The sequence below is a fragment of the Acanthochromis polyacanthus genome, chromosome 7, assembly GCF_021347895.1.
Source record: "Acanthochromis polyacanthus isolate Apoly-LR-REF ecotype Palm Island chromosome 7, KAUST_Apoly_ChrSc, whole genome shotgun sequence".
NCBI classification, from domain to species: domain Eukaryota; kingdom Metazoa; phylum Chordata; class Actinopteri; family Pomacentridae; genus Acanthochromis; species Acanthochromis polyacanthus.
Genome location: NC_067119.1, coordinates 27035316 through 27053628, shown reverse-complemented (window position 1 = coordinate 27053628; position 18313 = coordinate 27035316). Strand labels below are relative to the sequence as shown.

General features: G+C 39.5%; 1 protein-coding gene and 1 long non-coding RNA gene across 17 annotated transcripts in view; one reads left to right on the top strand and one right to left on the bottom strand.

Annotated features, from left to right (window-relative positions):
• Positions 1 to 18313, bottom strand: part of LOC127534912 (uncharacterized protein DDB_G0271670-like) — a 146760-nt gene that overhangs the window by 101153 nt on the left and 27294 nt on the right. For 4 of the 16 annotated variants that reach the window (XM_051951293.1, XM_051951295.1, XM_051951306.1 and 1 more), the window contains one exon: positions 7244 to 7321. The gene's annotated coding sequence lies outside the window, so the exon portion shown is untranslated. Of the gene's footprint in view, positions 1 to 6671; positions 6725 to 6991; positions 7120 to 7243; positions 7322 to 7561; positions 7688 to 7809; positions 7942 to 8091; positions 8889 to 18313 lie in introns of those variants that run through there. The other 12 variants (XM_051951302.1, XM_051951303.1, XM_051951296.1 and 9 more) reach the window with 10 other exon arrangements.
• LOC127534913 (uncharacterized) overlaps positions 1 to 18313 on the top strand; it is a 141270-nt gene that overhangs the window by 99330 nt on the left and 23627 nt on the right. Inside the window, exons 5-8 of the long non-coding RNA XR_007943505.1 lie at positions 8599 to 8631; positions 8668 to 8736; positions 8971 to 9154; positions 9187 to 9273. This is a non-coding gene — a long non-coding RNA (uncharacterized LOC127534913). The remainder of the gene's footprint in view (positions 1 to 8598; positions 8632 to 8667; positions 8737 to 8970; positions 9155 to 9186; positions 9274 to 18313) is intronic.

The following is an 18313-nucleotide window of genomic DNA, read 5'->3' as shown; positions in this document are numbered from 1 at the left end:
GGATTCGATTTTAAGAAAACCATTGCAACATGTAACCGCCCCTACGAGGGACGTGACTACTGCTGTGAAGAATGCAGAAGATAATTCAGACTACAGTAAGGTCAAACACAGGGCTGTTCAGCTGGCAACACACACACAGGAGATAAAGGGAGAACTTTGGCTTGATTTTTCATTAAAGATATTTTATAGTACAATAAAAGCAAGAGGAAACAATATGTGAATCACATCTTAACATATGTATGTACGTATGGCCAGTTCCTGATAAGAAATGCCTCTTATCTGATGATGGAGGGAAGAAGTGTATTTTTTCACTCCACTGAGCTGCGTTGGTTTTACTAAATTCCTAAGATTTTATAGAATTACACGTATAATCCTCCATGTTTTACTTATTTCTGTAGATATCATTTGCAACAGCTATAGTTACAAGTTACTTTCTCAATAATTTAACATCACATCATATCTATGTCATTAGGATATAAAATATGATACAGTTACTGATCAATACCTGCTAGGAATATGTAAAATTTTAGTCGCTGAATCAGTTCAGAGTACCCAACATTATTGTCATAACTGATCACCAAATTTAAAAAATGCACTTCCTGTAACATTTTTTATAGAAAAATTTAAAAATATGAATAAAAAACAACTCTTTATCCGTTGTGTTATCAAATTTATTTCTCTTAACCTTAGCATAATATTTTCTAATTCAATTTTGTAATTCTAAATTTCTCTACATATGAACTTAATGAATTTTTGTTTACCAAGTTACCAATATTAATAATAATACACAACTTATTACCTTTCAGAAAATATAAGCAGAACATTTTTTTGCTATAGCACTAAACCTGCGCAATATAACTACAGTTAAAGGATTTGAAATACAAATTTTAAATAGCAAATTCTTGAAAATACTAAGAGATATGAAAAATAAGCTGTAAATGTCAAATTAATGTAGCAAAGTAAAAAGTAAAATATTAAAGTCCACTTAAGCACATTACTTAAATAAATGTAGTTATTTTAAATTAATTGAATTTGATTTATTTTATTTAATACTGACAGACATGAGTCTGGTTGAAATGAAAGTGAGCACTTTTAATAGTTCTAATACCTATGTTTTGCAGCATGATTTTCACTGCATGTCTTTTTCCACATATCCTTTATCTCTCATCTCTGTGACCAATAAAGGCAAAAATGAAAATAATGAAAATAAATATTATTGTTTTGCTGAATAAAGTCATAATTCATTCTTCAGAATACTTATTCCACTACTTTACAGTCACAACAGTGTGTACAGAAAGATTCAATAAAACAAACGATTAAAACAGTCCAAGGTTTCATAACAAAATGCGTAAGCACATAAAACTCCAGTCGTCTTATTTCACTCACATGATGACTGTTGACGCGCCATATCAGAGTGGGTGGTTCCAACTGTTATTTTTTTATTTATTCTGTAAGCAAATTAATGGAAGATAATCACAAACAGAAGACGGACAATGACCACAAGCACCAGAAGACCTTAATCTATCTTCCAGAGGACAACAGTGGCCACAGGTAGCGCTCATGCGGTTTAACCAGAGGAGCCTTCACTGAGCTGGCTGATAACGGACCTGACATCACTTTTATACGTGTCTGTAAATTCCTATAAGTCAGCACAAGCAGAGGAGTGCACAGTATGTTGAGCGTCTGTGCACACGGCCTTGAGCTGAGCGTCAGGATCTGCTGGGCAGGAAACAATGACATCAGAGAGAGGGAGAAAAGAGAGGAACGGAGTTGGGGGAGGGAAGGCGAGAGTGAAAGTAAGAGGAAAATGCTGTAATCCAGCAGGCTCACTAGGTACAAATGGAAACAGATTTATATACTTCTATCCTGCTCTGCTCTCTTCGTCCTCACTGATCACCCAGATGCTTTGACACTCCAGCAGGATATGTGATATATGGTTGATTTCTGTGAGCTGCATTATTGACCCTTTAAAGGACTCCTGAGTGATAGAAATTGGGTTTTGTATTCGTCCTTTAGCCTCCATTATACAACAAAGCTAATGCAAGCACAGGCTGCCAGGCGGACTCTTAGCAGGTATGAAAAATGGCTTATGGAACCGAGATTTTGATTCAGGTCAGTCATAAAAATAAAAAAAAAAAGTTGGCGGAAGTATTTTTCCATCTTGTATGTGTCGTGATTCAGCAGGTCCACCACATCCCACTCATCTGGCACTGTGGGATTGGAGCCACGAGGCTGATTGAGCACAGATGTAGGAACATGCAGCATCAAGACTTCTTCTGAAAGCATCCCAGCTTTATTGACTCAGGACCAACATCTCTTTTCTCTGACTGCTTGCAAATATTTCAACATTGCAGGCAACAAAATGGGCGCGCACACATAATCAGCGATGTCTGACTAACTTGTTTTTCTTATGAAAGATAAAGGGCAGACTGACAGGCCTCACACTGGGAATCCAAGAGTTTAAACAGAGTCTCTGCAGCCTGCCAGTGCTGCTTCTCCACCCTAATGATGGAGCACCAGACAGACTCATGAGGTTCACTGATAAAGATAAACATTCAAATGGAGAATAAATAAGGATTAGGTTTAAATTTCACAGCAGTTAACTGGCATCATTTAGAAAGCTAAAGCTCTGACAAATAGTTGGACGTGTGCAGTGAAACGCAAATCAAACTTCAGCTTGTGCAACTGAACAGACCAGTGATGGCAGATTGTTTGTGTATATGAGGCTATTTTACAGCATTAAGAAAACAAAAAACATGTGAGCTGTGTAGCACCCACGGACACAATCAAAGTGTGCACTCTAGTGGCTGAATGACAGAAAAGCTAAAGGAAAGCCACAAATCATAAATGTGTCCCAGATTTGCAGAAGATCAAAATGCATGAGGGGTTCCATGATATACCAGAAGTGACATAACAGTGAAATAAAAAATGAAACGAAAAAGAATCTCATGATAAAAAATTAAATGAGAGTTACTATGTTGGAGTTGTATTTTGGTTGTTATTAATATGTCAAAAAAGAGGCAAAATACACAATTAACAAAAAATAAATATGAAATTGACTGATATCATTCATTTTTTAAATAAACTACCTTTAGAGATTGTGGCTATATTGTGATTGTGAATTCTATTGGGCACATCAGTCATTCTGTAAAAATCTGATGACAGTTCTAAACTGCATAATAAACCCTGCATAAAATACTGAAGCTTCACACAACCAAAGGAAAGTTAACCAATTGAAAACAACAACAACAACAACCAAACATGAATTACTGTTTGTTCAGTCAGAAATTTGGTGTCAACTCGTCAATGTAACCCTCTGCTGCTCAACATGGGTCAAGAGATAGGCATTTTCCATTGAATATGGGTCACTTTTGACCCATGTTGTGCATCAAAGGGTTAAAAAATATTGTTTTGTTCGTGCTTGGATGAATTAAAATGTGATATGTTTGTGTTTTGTATATTTGAAGATGATTTGCACAGTGGCGGATGCAAGGGCGTCAGTTTGTTTTTAAAAGTGGGGGGGATGGAGACTTGCAAAAGTGACTTTTGAGAAGTGCTTGGGATGATGACTGCAATTGATGTTGCTTTTGGTATGCTACTATAAAATGCTTAAGAGTTATTTCATGTTTTAAGTAATTGTCATGTATTGAATAAAACCCACTTGAGAGCGGTGCCGACACTTTTACATGAATTACGAACCCCTAACGATGTTGAACTTCATGTTGAAATCAGCATGTCAAATAGACCACCTACATCTCAACAGGATTTACAGCTCAGGGACAGCACATAAACCAACCACTCAACTCTCTTCATCGCAAATAAGATAAAGGTTAAGTCATTTTGAATACAAAAGAATAAACCAGGGGTCACTGAGGATCATAGCTGGAGTAACATCGGAGCACAAGCTGTTACCATGACAACCCATTCAAACCGTATCGTATATCCGTGACCGGGAGAATATTGACTTTAAGCCTAACCAGCCATTCCCACTCAAATCAAACAGTTTTAGCGCAAATCAACTCAAGGGGTAAAAGGAAAAATTACAAAAACACAGATAGCCAGCTCTCCAAAAAAGCCACCACGATAAATCTGTCCCATGACTCAAACTCAACTCAAACTGTAGCAAAAACACAGTAAATAAGCTGCGGAAGAAGAAAATATCACAATATGAAGCCTTCTTTTATTACCTTTCTTGTTTGTAGACTTGAAACATGTATCATTATAATTATGATTATTTTCTTTATTAATTCAAGTGAAATTCCACCATGGATGGATAATCCGGGTCATGACCTCCTCTTCTTCTTTATTTTCATTTATGTAATATTCTTTCATTGACATTACTTTATAGAAATCTGTTTTCACTTTGACATTAAAGAGTTTTTTTCCCAAAAAATTTTTTGTTAAAAAAGCTAAATTTTATTGACCATGATTGATTTATGAAAGCAATAAAAGGGTAAAACATCAAAGGGGGTGAATACTTATGATAGGCACTGTATATATATATATATATATATATATATATATATAGACACACACATATATATAGACACACACATATATACAGACACACACACACACACACACACTCACTCAGATATTCCATTAGTTAGGAAATGTCAACAGTCGTAATCATGGCCATTGCTTACTCAGCTTCATTGCAGCTATTTGGGAACCATCAAAATAGTTTTCAGAAAGATGTACTGTAAAAGACATGCTAACCTAATGCCTAATACCAAGTTATTTTTCTATTACAGGTTCTGCTATGCCACAGCATCCTTGAGAGGTTCCATTTTCAGCTGCTTTATATTTTAAACCACAGGTCACTGGCTTTGGACTGCATACAATCTGTGTGCACTCACTACCTGGCTTTTTGTAGTGCTATTTTAAGTAGCATTGATTTATTTCTAAGCAAATCTTTCAGTCCAAATAGGTGCAGGTCAAGCAGGATGCCCCAAGATTTATTTTAACCCTTTAACCCTTAGTACCTGCATTATCTTCTTGAAATCCTTTTATCGGTCACAACTATCGCAAGCCTGTTGGGGGTGTCAAGACATACTATCCACAGAATACTCTCAGAACACAATATGTCAGTGATCTCTCTCTCAAAAAACCTGGTTCAGTGATTTCCATAACCTCCGCCCCAACCCCCAATTTGCCCTTCCTTTCTTAAATCCTTGAAAAAACAGTAGCCACTCAAGTCCACTCTCACCTCACCAAAAATAACCCGTAGGAGCCATTTCAGTCTGGTCTCCACTGAATCAGCCCTCATCAAAATCACCAATGGCCTCATGCCAGCCGAAACTGGTTTAATGTCCTTCCTCGTCCTTCTTGACCTGAGTGCGGTCTTTGACACCATCTCAAACTCCATCCTCCTCAGTCGACTCTCCTCACTTGGTATCACTCACACCCCCCTCTGGTTTCTGTCAGATCTCAAAGACCGCTCTCACTTTATACAACTCAAGTCCTTCAAATCGGACATGTTGAGGATGCTCTCAGTCAGACAGCTGCTTGCTGTGGTGGACATGATGTCTTTCTCATCATGAAGCCTGTCAATGCAGTTCATCCTGCCTCACTCCGACACAGACCAGTGTATTTATTCAGACTTTGTCAGAAAATTTAAACTTGAGGCTTACTCTTCAAATCATTACCCCCATTGTGTGCAAGTTACAATTATTTATAATGCAAATTCAAACCCTGCTTAAGCTGATTAAAGTGAAGTAAAAAGTATCTCTCACACACTCACCTTTATTTACTCATTAATCATGAGGCTGTGGACAATATTTACTCATAATCTTGTACCCAAATAACATGAAAACATCATTACTAGATTGAAAGACTCACAAATGTATAGTTTGTGAACTAAATATGTGGTTTTACTAAACTAATACAGTTTATGTTGTTTTTGTAGTTGTGCTATTTGGGTTTTTAGTTATCAAGCTCATTTCATTAATTTATGTCAATTTCATTTTGATTTTCAATCAATTGATGCAGCAAAGAATAACCCTGCAGAATGTTTGCAGCCACCTTTATAAAATGTCCACCCTGCTCATAACCATCAAGTAGCAAATGTGTATTTACCATAGCAGCATGTTAAAGTCCATGGGATTGTTTCGAATCCAAGATGAAGCAGATAGAGCAGAGAGTAACAGGAGGAAACCATCAGTGCTTTAAAATGATCTGATTTCAGCTCAGTCCACAGAGGTCAGAAGCTGCTGCACCCGTTCAACCTCTGGACTTCAGTAAAATCGACATATTCAAGAGGTTATATGTAGTCGTGGGTGATGTGTCTCTCATTTGGATGTATTTTACTTCAGATTTTTAGTTTGTGATTGAGTCGCTATATTATTTTCATTTTCTTTTGTCATTGTCTAGTGTGTTTTTGAAGGAGTCACATATGTTTATGAGAAACCAGTGCTTTGAAAAAAGATTTTTTGAGACTAACATGGTTTTAGAACCATAAAATGAAGTTCTTTGAATCCTAAAATTACAGGAAGGGTCTATAATGTCAAACTTTTAAACAAACAGATACAGGTCCCTTGTTTTGACTTTTTATTTTAGTCTCTCTTATTGAAGTTTGATCAGATCAAGCATTTGGTAGCAGTGTGGAGGAAAAAAACTTCCTGTTGCCAGGAAGTTGAAAAAAAACCTCCATTTGGGATGAGAGTACAGAGGAAGGAAGGAGCATGAAGTCTTTGCAGGTCGGTGAGGCCAGCTCCAGAGATACCTACAGAGAGGACCAGACACAAAGTTAGTGACTTACAATGGTGGCATCCAGCTTCTAACTGTATGGAGAGGAGATGAGGAGAGGGGGTGTGCTCAGTGCATCATGAGAAGTCCTCCAGTAGTTGGTTTATTTACATTTAGAGAGAAAAAACAACTAACAATGAAGTAAATGTAGTGTTGAGGCTGTCAGTCACAGCATCTACATTTCTAGTAAAGGCATCCACTGGAACGACTTTATCTGTAAACACATTTCATTTGAGAAATTTACCTTTGGAGTAATCTGGAGCTTCTCTTCTTCTTCTCTGGTTGATGCTGTTGGTCATCTTCTTCCAGTTCTCTGACAGGTTTCTTCTGTTGTTGATCGTCCTGAGGCTCCTCGAACTATTTCTTTGTCTTCTTAGATTTTGAAGTCACAGTTTTGGAAGAACAGAATCACAGACGTGTGTGTCAGATTCACATTTAGTAGTAGTATGTAACAATACACTGTCACCAGGTTCATTGTATTTAAACTGGTACCAACCTGCTGGTCATCTGGTTCTTTCTGTCCATGTTCTCTCTGTGTCTCTGTGAGGTTTTCTCTTTGTGCTCCGACTTCCTCCTGCAATCCAAACACATACATGGAAGGTTAACTGGTGATTCTAAAGTAAATCTGAAGTGTTAGTGTGAATGGTTGGCTGTCTCTTTGTGATTGCTCTGAGGTGGACTGGTGACCTGCAGCCCCTGCAACTCTATATCGGATAAAAGGTGTAGCTAATGGATGGATGATGCCCTTTGTTATAGGGCACAACATACACAAAATAGTGAAGCACAATAGAATTAGATTTCTTTGTTGTCTCACCTTTTGCATCACTATAATAAGCATCCCCTCTTCCGTAGTCTGAGTTCACATGCTGGGGCTGCTCCTTATCGGGTTTCTTGTCTTGATCTGATTCTACATTTTATCAGGTGTCTTGGAGAGAGAGCTCTAAAGAGAGCAAAAACACAACAAGAAGATTAATTAAATTACAGACAAATAATTACATTTGAGCTGTAGAGCTGCATATTAACATAAAGTATCGAAAGAACCAGTTCACTCCATGGACTCACTTTGTATTAGTTGACTGGTCTCACATCTCATGCACTGGTCCTGGACATGTTTCCCATCATCTTTTCTTCAAAATGACTTATTTCTCCTCGATGTTCCATCCCTGTTGAAATCATTTGGTGTCCAGGAAGCAGCTATGTAGAAAAAAAACACATGTAGGTTGATTTTTCCGTTGATTCTGACAGAACTACATTTTCTCAGTCAGTGATATACAATATACTAAATATACTGTGTAAACATGCAGTATCTGTAAGGTGATTCTTTCCCAAGTTCATGTAAATTACCAGTGCATTCTGTTCCTTGTACAGTTGTCCTGTCGTCTCATCGCAGGCTGGTTGGCGTCTCTAAGGTCGTCTCTGGTGGGCTCGGTTCCTCGTCTTCACGTGTCTGCTGGAGCTGGGCCTCATCTGTTGGGTCTTCTTCTCATCCTTCTTTTGGTTTGAGTCCCGGGGTCATCAGAACTTGGAGATGGGAGAAAAAAAAACTACAGGAAAATGTGTTAGAATCTTGCAGAAAATGTATCACATTCTATGGAAGAATTAAAGACTTCTTGTATGCTAAATCTAAATCAAAAAACATGTATGTCACCATGCCACCACTGTAATGCGCCCCGTGAACCTCATATTCATCAAATTTAATATACAATTAAATTTAATGAAAACGAGGAAGGAAAGGAGTAAGGAGAGGTAGAGGAAGAAGAGGAGGAGAAGGAGTAGGGAGAGGTAGAGGAAGAAGAAGAGAAGGAGTAAGGAGAGGTAGAGGAAGAAGAGGAGGAGAAGGAGTAGGGAGAGGTAGAGGAAGACGAAGAGAAGGAGTAGGGAGAGGTAGAGGAAGAAGAGGAGGAGAAGGAGTAGGGAGAGGTAGAGGAAGACGAAGAGAAGGAGTAAGGAGAGGTAGAGGAAGAAGAGGAGGAGAAGGAGTAGGGAGAGGTAGAGGAAGACGAAGAGAAGGAGTAGGGAGAGGTAGAGGAAGAAGAGGAGGAGAAGGAGTAGGGAGAGGTAGAGGAAGACGAAGAGAAGGAGTAAGGAGAGGTAGAGGAAGAAGAGGAGGAGAAGGAGTAGGGAGAGGTAGAAGAGAGGAGGAGGAAGAGGAGGGAGAGGAAGAAGAGAGGAGCTTGAGGAGTTGGGAGAGGAAGAAGAGAGGAGGAGGAAGAGGAGGGAGAGGAAGAAGAGAGGAGGTGGAGGAGCGTGAAGGAGTAGGGAGAGGAAGAAGAGAGGAGGAGGAAGAGGAGGGAGAGGAAGAAGAGAGGAGTTTGAGGAGTTGGGAGAGGAAGAAGAGAGGAGGAGGAAGAGGAGGGAGAGGAAGAAGAGAGGAGGTGGAGGAGTTGGGAGAGGAAGAAGAGAGGAGGTTGAGGAGTTGGGAGAGGAAGAAGAGAGGAGGAGTAGGGAGAGGAAGAGGAAGAAGAGGAGGAGAAGGAGCAGGGAGAGGAAGAAGAGAGGTGGTGGAGCGTGAAGGAGGAGGGAGAGGTAGAGGAAGAAGAGGAGAGGAAGGGAGGGAGGAGGAGGAGCATGGAGGAGAAGGAGGGGGAGGAGGAGGGGAGAGAGGAGAAGGGGAGAGAGAGGGGCAGGGCATGAAGGAGGAGAAGGGGGAGAAGCTGGAGGAAGAGGGGTGAAGGAGGAGCAAGAGGTGGAAGAGGAGGAGGCAGAGGAGAGAGGAGAGAAGGTGGGAGCAAAGGGGGAAGAGCGGAAGAGAAGCGAGGAGAGAAGGGGGAAGCAAAGGGGGAAAGAGCGGAAGAGAAGCGAGGAGAGAAGGGGCGAGCAAAGGGGGAAAGAGCGGAAGAGAAGCGAGGAGAGAAGGGGGGAGCAAAGGGGGAAAGAGCGGAAGAGAAGCGAGGAGAGAAGGGGGGAGCAAAGGGGGAAAGAGCGGAAGAGAAGCGAGGAGAGAAGGGGGAAGCAAAGGGGGAAAGAGCGGAAGAGAAGCGAGGAGAGAAGGGGCGAGCAAAGGGGGAAAGAGCGGAAGAGAAGCGAGGAGAGAAGGGGGAGCAAAGGGGGAAAGAGCGGAAGAGAAGCGAGGAGAGAAGGGGGGAGCAAAGGGGGAAAGAGCGGAAGAGAAGCGAGGAGAGAAGGGGGGAGCAAAGGGGGAAAGAGCGGAAGAGAAGCGAGGAGAGAAGGGGCGAGCAAAGGGGGAAAGCATGGTGTAGGTGGTGAATGTGTGTGTGTTCAAACCGTCCGGAGTTCTGATGCTGGAGGTCTCCCTGGATCAGTGGAGGTCCCAAGTCCTCTGGAGACAGAAACAAAGCAACATTTCAACCCTCACAGACTTCCTGCTCCTCATACTAAACTGGATCCATGTGAAGCTGCTCAGACACTGTGGGTTCCACTGATTGTTCTCCTCAATGTTTAGAGCTTCACATGTTTTTGCTCCTCAGCACTGACAGAACAGAAGATCTAAATAAATGAGCAGCATCAGAGAAGAACTTGTTGCTGCACAGTACAGGACACCTTCAGTCCCTGGATCTACTACAGGCAGCAAAGTTCCTTTTTACCCTGAATGCATTTCTGCTCAAAGATCGCTCCAAAATTCCACACATACAGGTTTAAAAAATAGAGAATAATTGAGAAAACTTTCAAGGCAGCCTTTTGCAGTAAAATTGTTGAATTGTCTCAACTATTTGCTTGTTCATTGTCCTAAGTCATATTTCATTGTTGCACCACTTACATTGACATTGTTCTGTGAAGAGTCACTGCTATTCATTCTTCATTTGGCCAATATAGACTTGTTTATTTGCTGAATAGTGTGATTCACAGAACTACCAAAGTCATTTATTGTGGGTTTTTTTTTTGTGTGTGGCATTTTTGTGGTTTTACTGAGAGACAGGAAAGTGGGGAGATAGGATGGGGGAAGGACCTGCAGCAAAGGGCTCGACATTATTTACATATTCTTTCCTATTCAATGTCTACATAGGTATTATTTTATTACTTATTCTTTATAAATGACTAAAAACTGTCCAATCTGCATTTTTGTATCCTTAAATTGCATCATTTTCTTTCAAATACCAGCAAATATCTACAAAAAAACTAAGATTTTTGTTCTTGAAAATTAAACATTGTGAAAATACTGTGTAATTTGATGGTCAAATGTTGTAAAAGAACAAACTACCGTTCATAACAATACAGATTTTTTTATATGCACCTTATTCAAAGCTTTTGCCTGAATCATTCAGTTTACATGAAAATTTATACTTTTTTTTAGTAGTTGTTATTTACCAAAATACAGGCAAAAATTGCAGCTGGAAACTTTTAAAAAAAAATGCTTTGCTCACAGTGATTCTGGCTCAACCAGTCAATTCTAAATACAACGAACAGATTCAGATCCAGTCCCATGCAGCAGTGATGCATCTACACAGAAACGTGAATAAAATCATTTCACTTTTGTCTCCACCATCAAACCAAATATCCACATCTTACTAAGGGGTCTGAGCACCTTCACCGATTTCTTCGTCTTTCACAATACTATGTGTGTTTACAAGATGATGCCACAATCTCCATCGCCGCTAGAAAACACTTGTAGACAACCAGCTGCAGCGCACAACACCGTATGCGTAATTACGCACGCTGAACCTCGGGTACTTTGACCAAGTCACGCGGAACCAACAACGGAACTTCTCCCAACAGGGGAACAGCTTGACTCAGAGTGAAAACACATTTCGGAGTGATCGACTAACAACATGTGAAGTTTAATTTTCCTAAATGATGTCAAATGACAGATTCAACACAACAGCTGCTTGCCCGCTAACAAGCAGACACTGACTTCAGGTCAGTTCACAGCAGCACAAATCTGACGGAGTGTTTGAAGCAACATCTGAGCATCAGTTCACAAACAGGATCAGCTCTGAACTGAAAAGGACCTGATGCTCCGACAACATCTTCTACCAGACCAACTCAGCTACACTGTTTACGTTTGCACATTCTGACGTCATGAAGTTTACCCCAAATGCCTCCATCATCTCCATGGTTACCAAAAATGCACATTGCTCTTATTTTATGAAAAATAGCCCAGTCGCCATGTTTATCTGAAACTTTTGACCCTAAAATGTACATAAATTAATTATCATATTTTAGACTTAAAACATTTTAAAAATGGTCTAAAAACAAATAATAGCTCATGGTGTTGAAAGGCTAATTGATGATTAGAAAACCCTTGTGCAGTTATGTTAGCACATGAATAAATGTGTGAGTTTTCATGGAAAACATGAAACTGTCTGGATGACCCCAAACTTTTGAAAGGTAACGTAAAACAAAACAAAAAACAACAATTTAGCATTTTGTTAACATATTTCAGGACTTTTATATAATAAAACTCACAAAAGAACTATTTTACACCAAGAAAACATCACTCAAGCTGTGTTTTACAAACAGGACGTCGAAGTTGTTACTTAACAGACTTTAAATTCAACAAATTATTCTTATTCTTTGGACTGAAACCGTTTTCAAAGTGTTCACAGAGATCAGAGGACGAATGAGACAGGAAAAGCATGAAATTAATTTTCTTACCTGAATGCAAACTGCAGGTATGCGTCCAACTGGTGCTTTCTTCGGCAAGTTCTTCTTTTTCTTCTTTTTCTCTCGATAATCCGCTGAGGTTGGTCTTCAGTAAGGTTGTTTTTGAGATGCTGTCCGGCTTTTGAGAGCTTTCTCGCGTTGAGGTCAATTTACAACTAGTCTAGTCAAAGTCCAAGTGCAAAAAAGAACCGATCGAAGTTACGGGCCTTTTATATGCGTTCGGAACGTTTCCATGGATTCAAATGATGCACGCACGCGCCTGTGCGAGGAATTTTGATTCGAAGTTCAGAAAATAATGTCATTTTATTTGTTTCTAATCTTGCCTTGTTGCATGTACTCACAGGAGTTTACACAAAGTTCACCTTGTAACTCCAGTCCAACATCTAAAACAGCCAAATCACATTTTGTTCGTAACGACGATTTATCTTAATAAAGACTCATGACACTACAGTGGTGCTCAGGATTCATCCAGAAAAGCTTTAATACAAATACCTTCACCCTATAAACCTTCGGTCTGCGTGGAACAGCTGGAATGTGTGTACAAGTCCACAGAATAGTATTTGTCTTAAGTGACGCCACGTGCGTAAATTCGCGTAAAGACGCACTGATGGTGATGCTGCCGGTGTTTATTAAAGTCAGAGGAAACAATGTGACACACAGCAGCAAACATGACTTGTGGAGGTGTTTAAATGTTTCTTCCGAATCCACAGTGACATTCAGTGAAACCTTAACAACGTTATTTTTTCTGACGTTAATCCAACAGGTTCCACATCTGTCTGGATGCTCCGTGGAGGCACGGGGGAGCAGTGCCCCCCCCTGTGATCTGATTGGCCACCCAGTGTGCCAGGGCCGGAGTGGGACTCATTTTCAGCCCTGGACTTTCATGCCTCAGACCGGCCCATTTTAGATCACGACCTATTACTATTAAAATCATGTAATTCTAGCCTTGTCTTGTAATTCAGTGTGTTTTTCGAAAATATTTCCAATTCAGTGCAAGTAAGGGTTGCTTCACAGTGAGGATTTATTCCAACATGAGTACGCATCTCCAGCATTATTCTTTACAACAATATCAGAATCTATATTCTGTTCAAATAAGTGTTCAAAGATATCTAAACCTTAAAAATGAAATAAAAGAAGACATAAAAACATTAATTTTAAAAAATAAAATAAAAGGTGTTGCACTTTCTAATAACACTATCATCTCTTTTTCCTCTTCAAGGAAACAGTTCCATCACAAATTAAATTTCACAAATATGAGAACATCAGTTAAAGGGCTAATCTCCAAAACTATTCTTTACAACATCACAACGTCCTTTTTTGCAATATCAAATATCAAGCAAATTAGTTTTTACAGAAATCTAATTCTCATGAATAAGGAATACTTATTGCACTGTTGTCTGGACGTTTGTTATTCACAGTATAACATAACTTGCTAATGAAAATTTAAAAATGAGTAACAAGCATACGTCTGAATGACAGTGATCTGGAGAAGTTTGTTTGTTCATCACTGTAAAAAAAAAAACATCCTCTCAGCTCTCTATCGTAACTATCAGGCAGCGATACTCCTTCCTGTTCAGTGCTAAAGTTATTGATCTGCATAAGCAGCACATGGCTAATTGAATATTCATGAGATAAGCACGGTCGAGCCGGTTAGCATTCTAAAGGCTATCCAGGCTAGCAGCGGTGAAGGCGTAAAGCTGATGGAGGGATAAAAAAACAAAGGGACAGCACAAAACTGCCAACACACGGAGGACAACACCTAACTATTACTGGACCACAGGACAACACCTAACTATTACTGGACCGGAGGAGCCATTTTGTTTAAGTTTAAGATGAACAGCGGCTGCAGCTAAATTCATTGGCTTATGAAGATCATAAGATCGTCAATGGGTGAGCGACACAGTTCATTTAAAATGCAGAGTTTGTGTTGGTGTTTTTTTTTTTTTTTTTTGAGGATATTTGGCTGTGAGCTGGTAATCAGAGTTTAAATGCTATGGGCTAACTGGGAGTTTACTCAGGCTACTGGTGACTTAATGTGTGAAATGAAACCAAGTGTTTATTTTCTTATTGGTGCCGCTTTTAATGCACTTTATATGCAGCTTTAGTGTTAGATATAATGTGTGCCATGCACTCCAGATATTGGTGGAGTTTATTTCAGTGTGTGTTGTTGACCAGAGAAGAAAGTTAGCATCCAGTAAATATTAGCTTTAATGTTCGCGATGCTAACCGAGCTAGCTGCTCAGTCGTAGCCTGACTAAAGCTAATGTAGCATTAATCTAACGATGTTTGTGTTGAGTTTCATGTAAACAGCTGGTGTGTTGTGTTACTGTAATGTGGTACATTTAGTTAATAAAACGGTTCAAATTAATGTAATGTTTATAAAACCCAAATGTGATTAAAACAGTAAGGTTAAGGTTCTGTATTTCAGTAGTCCTGAATATCTGCTGAGTCTGAAGTTAAACTGCAGAAAACAGTAAATCTACTCTCTAGTCGTTCACATTGTTTAATGACTGATTCACACGTTGTAGTACGTATTCCGTAGTGTAGATGGGAAAAATAACCTCCCAGAATGTGTTCAAAGTAATGACAAACGCTACAGTTATTACATCTAAATTGTACCACAGATAAGCTGGGGAATAAAATCCTCTCCTAAAGTGACTACAGGCCTTTCTGTCTTTCAGTGCTTGGAAAATATATATGACAGAAGAAATCTTTCCAGATACTAACCCTAAAATGAACCTCTGCTGTTGATGCTGATGACAATATGATGCTGACAACCAATAGCTCATGCTAGCATCATAAAATACATATAATATTAATAACGAGTTGTTGTCAACTTCTTCACTGTCTTTACCGGTTTCTCCGTTTCTCAGCTTGTTTCTATAAAAACAGAACCAACCAACAGTTTCAAAGCGAGGGACTCACATGCATTGACCCCATAGAGCCCAGCGTAGTGCCTCGACTGCATTTTCATTTTTGATTGGCAGTAGATTTGAAACCAGATCAGATAGATACATCATTCTTTTTGCATATAAAATCTGGGCAGTTAGACCAACATTTCACACATTCACCAGGGCTCAGAGCACTTTTTGTTTGCTGTGATGGGTTTGTAAAAATACACAATAAAGCGCACATAACAAAAGTCTTTATAAACCAGAACATGGGATGTTGTGCAACTTTTTTTACTAATTTGAGGGATACACCTACACACGTGGACAAAATTGTTGGTACCCCTCAGTTAAAGAAGGAAAAACCCACAATTCTCACTGAAATCACTTGAAACTCACAAAAGTAACAATAAATAAAAATTTATTGAAAATTAAATAATCAAAATCAGCCATCACTTTTGAATTGTTGATTAACATAATTATTTAAAAAAACAAACTAATGAAATAGGGCTGGACAAAAATGATGGTACCCATAACTTAATATTTTGTTGCACAACCTTTTGAGGCAATCACTGCAATTAAACGATTTCTGTATTTGTCAATGAGCGTTCTGCAGCTGTCAACAGGTATTTTGGCCCACTCCTCATGAGCAAACAGCTCCAGTTGTCTCAGGTTTGATGGGTGTCTTCTCCAAATGGCATGTTTCAGCTTCTTCCACATTTGTTCAATGGGATTCAGATCTGGGCTCATAGAAGGCCACTTTAGAATAGTCCAACGCTTTTCTCTCAGCCATTCTTGGGTGTTTTTGGCTGTGTGTTTTGGATCGTTGTCCTGTTGGAAGACCCATGACCTGCGACTGAGACCAAGCTTTCTGACACTAGGCAGCACATTTCTCTCCAGAATGCCTTGATAGTCTTCAGATTTCATCGTACCTTGCACACTTTCAAGACACCCTGTGCCAGATGCAGCAAAGCAGCCCCAAAACATTACTGAGCCTCCTCCATGTTTCACCGTAGGGACAGTGTTCTTTTCTTCGTATGCTTGGTTTTTGAGTCTATGAACATAGAGTTGATGTGCCTTACCAAAAAGCTCCAGTTTGGTCTCATCTGTCCAAAGGACATTCTCCCAGAAGCTTTGTGGCTTGTCAACATGCATTTTTGCAAATTCCAGTCTCGCTTTTTTATGAGTTTTTTTCAGCAGTGGTGTCCTCCTTGGTCGTCTCCCATGAAGTCCACTTTGGCTCAAACGACGACGAATGGTGCGATCTGACACTGATGTACCTTGGCCTTGAAGTTCACCTTTAATTTCTTTGGAGGTTGCTCTGGGCTCTTTGTATACAATTCCAACGATCCGTCTCTTCAATTTGTCATCAATTTTCCTCTTGCGGCCACGTCCAGGGAGGTTGGCTACTGTCCCGTGGGTCTTGAACTTCTGAATAATATGAGCCACTGTTGTCACAGGAACTTCAAGCTGTTTAGAGATGGTCTTATAGCCTTTACCTTTAAGATGTTTGTCTATCATTTTTTTTCGGATGTCCTGGGACAATTCTCTCCTTCGCTTTCTGTTGTCCATGTTCAGTGTGGTACACACCTTTTCACCAAACAGCAGGGTGACTACTTGTCTCCCTTTAAATAGGCAGACTGACTGATTATGAGTTTGGAAACACCTGTGATGTCAATTAAATGACACACCTGAGTTAATCATGTCACTCTGGTCAAATAGTTTTCAATCTTTTATAGAGGTACCATCATTTTTGTCCAGGCCTGTTTCATTAGTTTGTTTTTTAAATAATTATGTTAATCAACAATTCAAAAGTAATGACTGTTTTTGATTATTTAATTTTCAATAAATTTTTATTTATTGTTACTTTGTGAGTTTCAAGTGATTTCAGTGAGAATTGTGGGTTTTTCCTTCTTTAACTGAGGAGTACCAACAATTTTGTCCACGTGTGTATGCAGTTTCTTTCTTCTTGCTTTATTCTTGCAATTTATTGTGGCAGTTAAGACATAAGTCAATACATATTATTAAAACTTGGGATATAAGGGTTATATTGATGTAAAGCAAATAAAAATACTTCAAAAAATTGAACTCCAGTATGTAGAATTGTAAGAATATGTCCTGGAGGACTTGCACAATGGTAGGTGTTAAAGGGTCTACCGTGCACTAACATGCACATGCACTGACCACTGAAACATAGAACAAACATATTTTTCCAGCTATTTAATCACTGAGCTGTTCTGTGTATATTTGCAGATCTGTAGTGAAGAATCATGAGACTCTATATTTGTGCTGCTTTGGCTTGGCAAGAAAAAAAGTTTCAGACCGTTCTCAGATTTTACCTTCAGTGATCTCAGGGTGAATTCCTTTGGTCTTATCTTCTGTTGGTACCAGCGACTGTTTAACTGGGAGAAATCTAAGTTTAGTAGTGTGAACAGTTGTCTGACAGATGGACTGGAAGCCCTGTGGTTTCCACAACACATATTCCCAGGGATATTAAAGCTCCTTGAGTCAGGGACAAAAATGAGAAATGCACTCCCTGTGAGTCTGAGATTTATTAAAGCATATGACTACGGCTGCCACCAGAACTAAGCCTAAAAACACATTTTTGGGCCCTGGGCCTACATTCATTCAGCCCCCATATGGCAAAGTTCCAGCATTTCCTAATGAGGCTGGGATCCAAGGCAAGATAAGGTAAGGCAACATAAGATTAACTTTATTGATCCCTGAGGGCCAGGCATGCCAAAGGGGAAAGTGAGTCATTACAGGAGCAAAGCATGGAGGTGTAGGAGGGAGGACAGAGTGAAAGGGGTGACAAGTTGGTATATTGTGCAGGGAGAATGCCCTGCAATCAACATTCAAGCTCCCAGCAAGTAAAAGCAGGGAAGTAGTGGAGCTAGCAGTGAAACAGTCATGCTCAACAACACTTCAAAACACGACTTAATTCTGTTGAAAGGCATTGTTTTTATTTGCAATGTTGGCAATTTCTCTCAAAAGCCCAAACTTTAAATGTGTATAAAGGTGGCTGCTGCATATAAACACATTCCAGTTAATTCTAATTCTGTGTTTGGGTTAAATAGTGTATTGACTGTGGGAATAGCAGCTATGAGTATAACGCC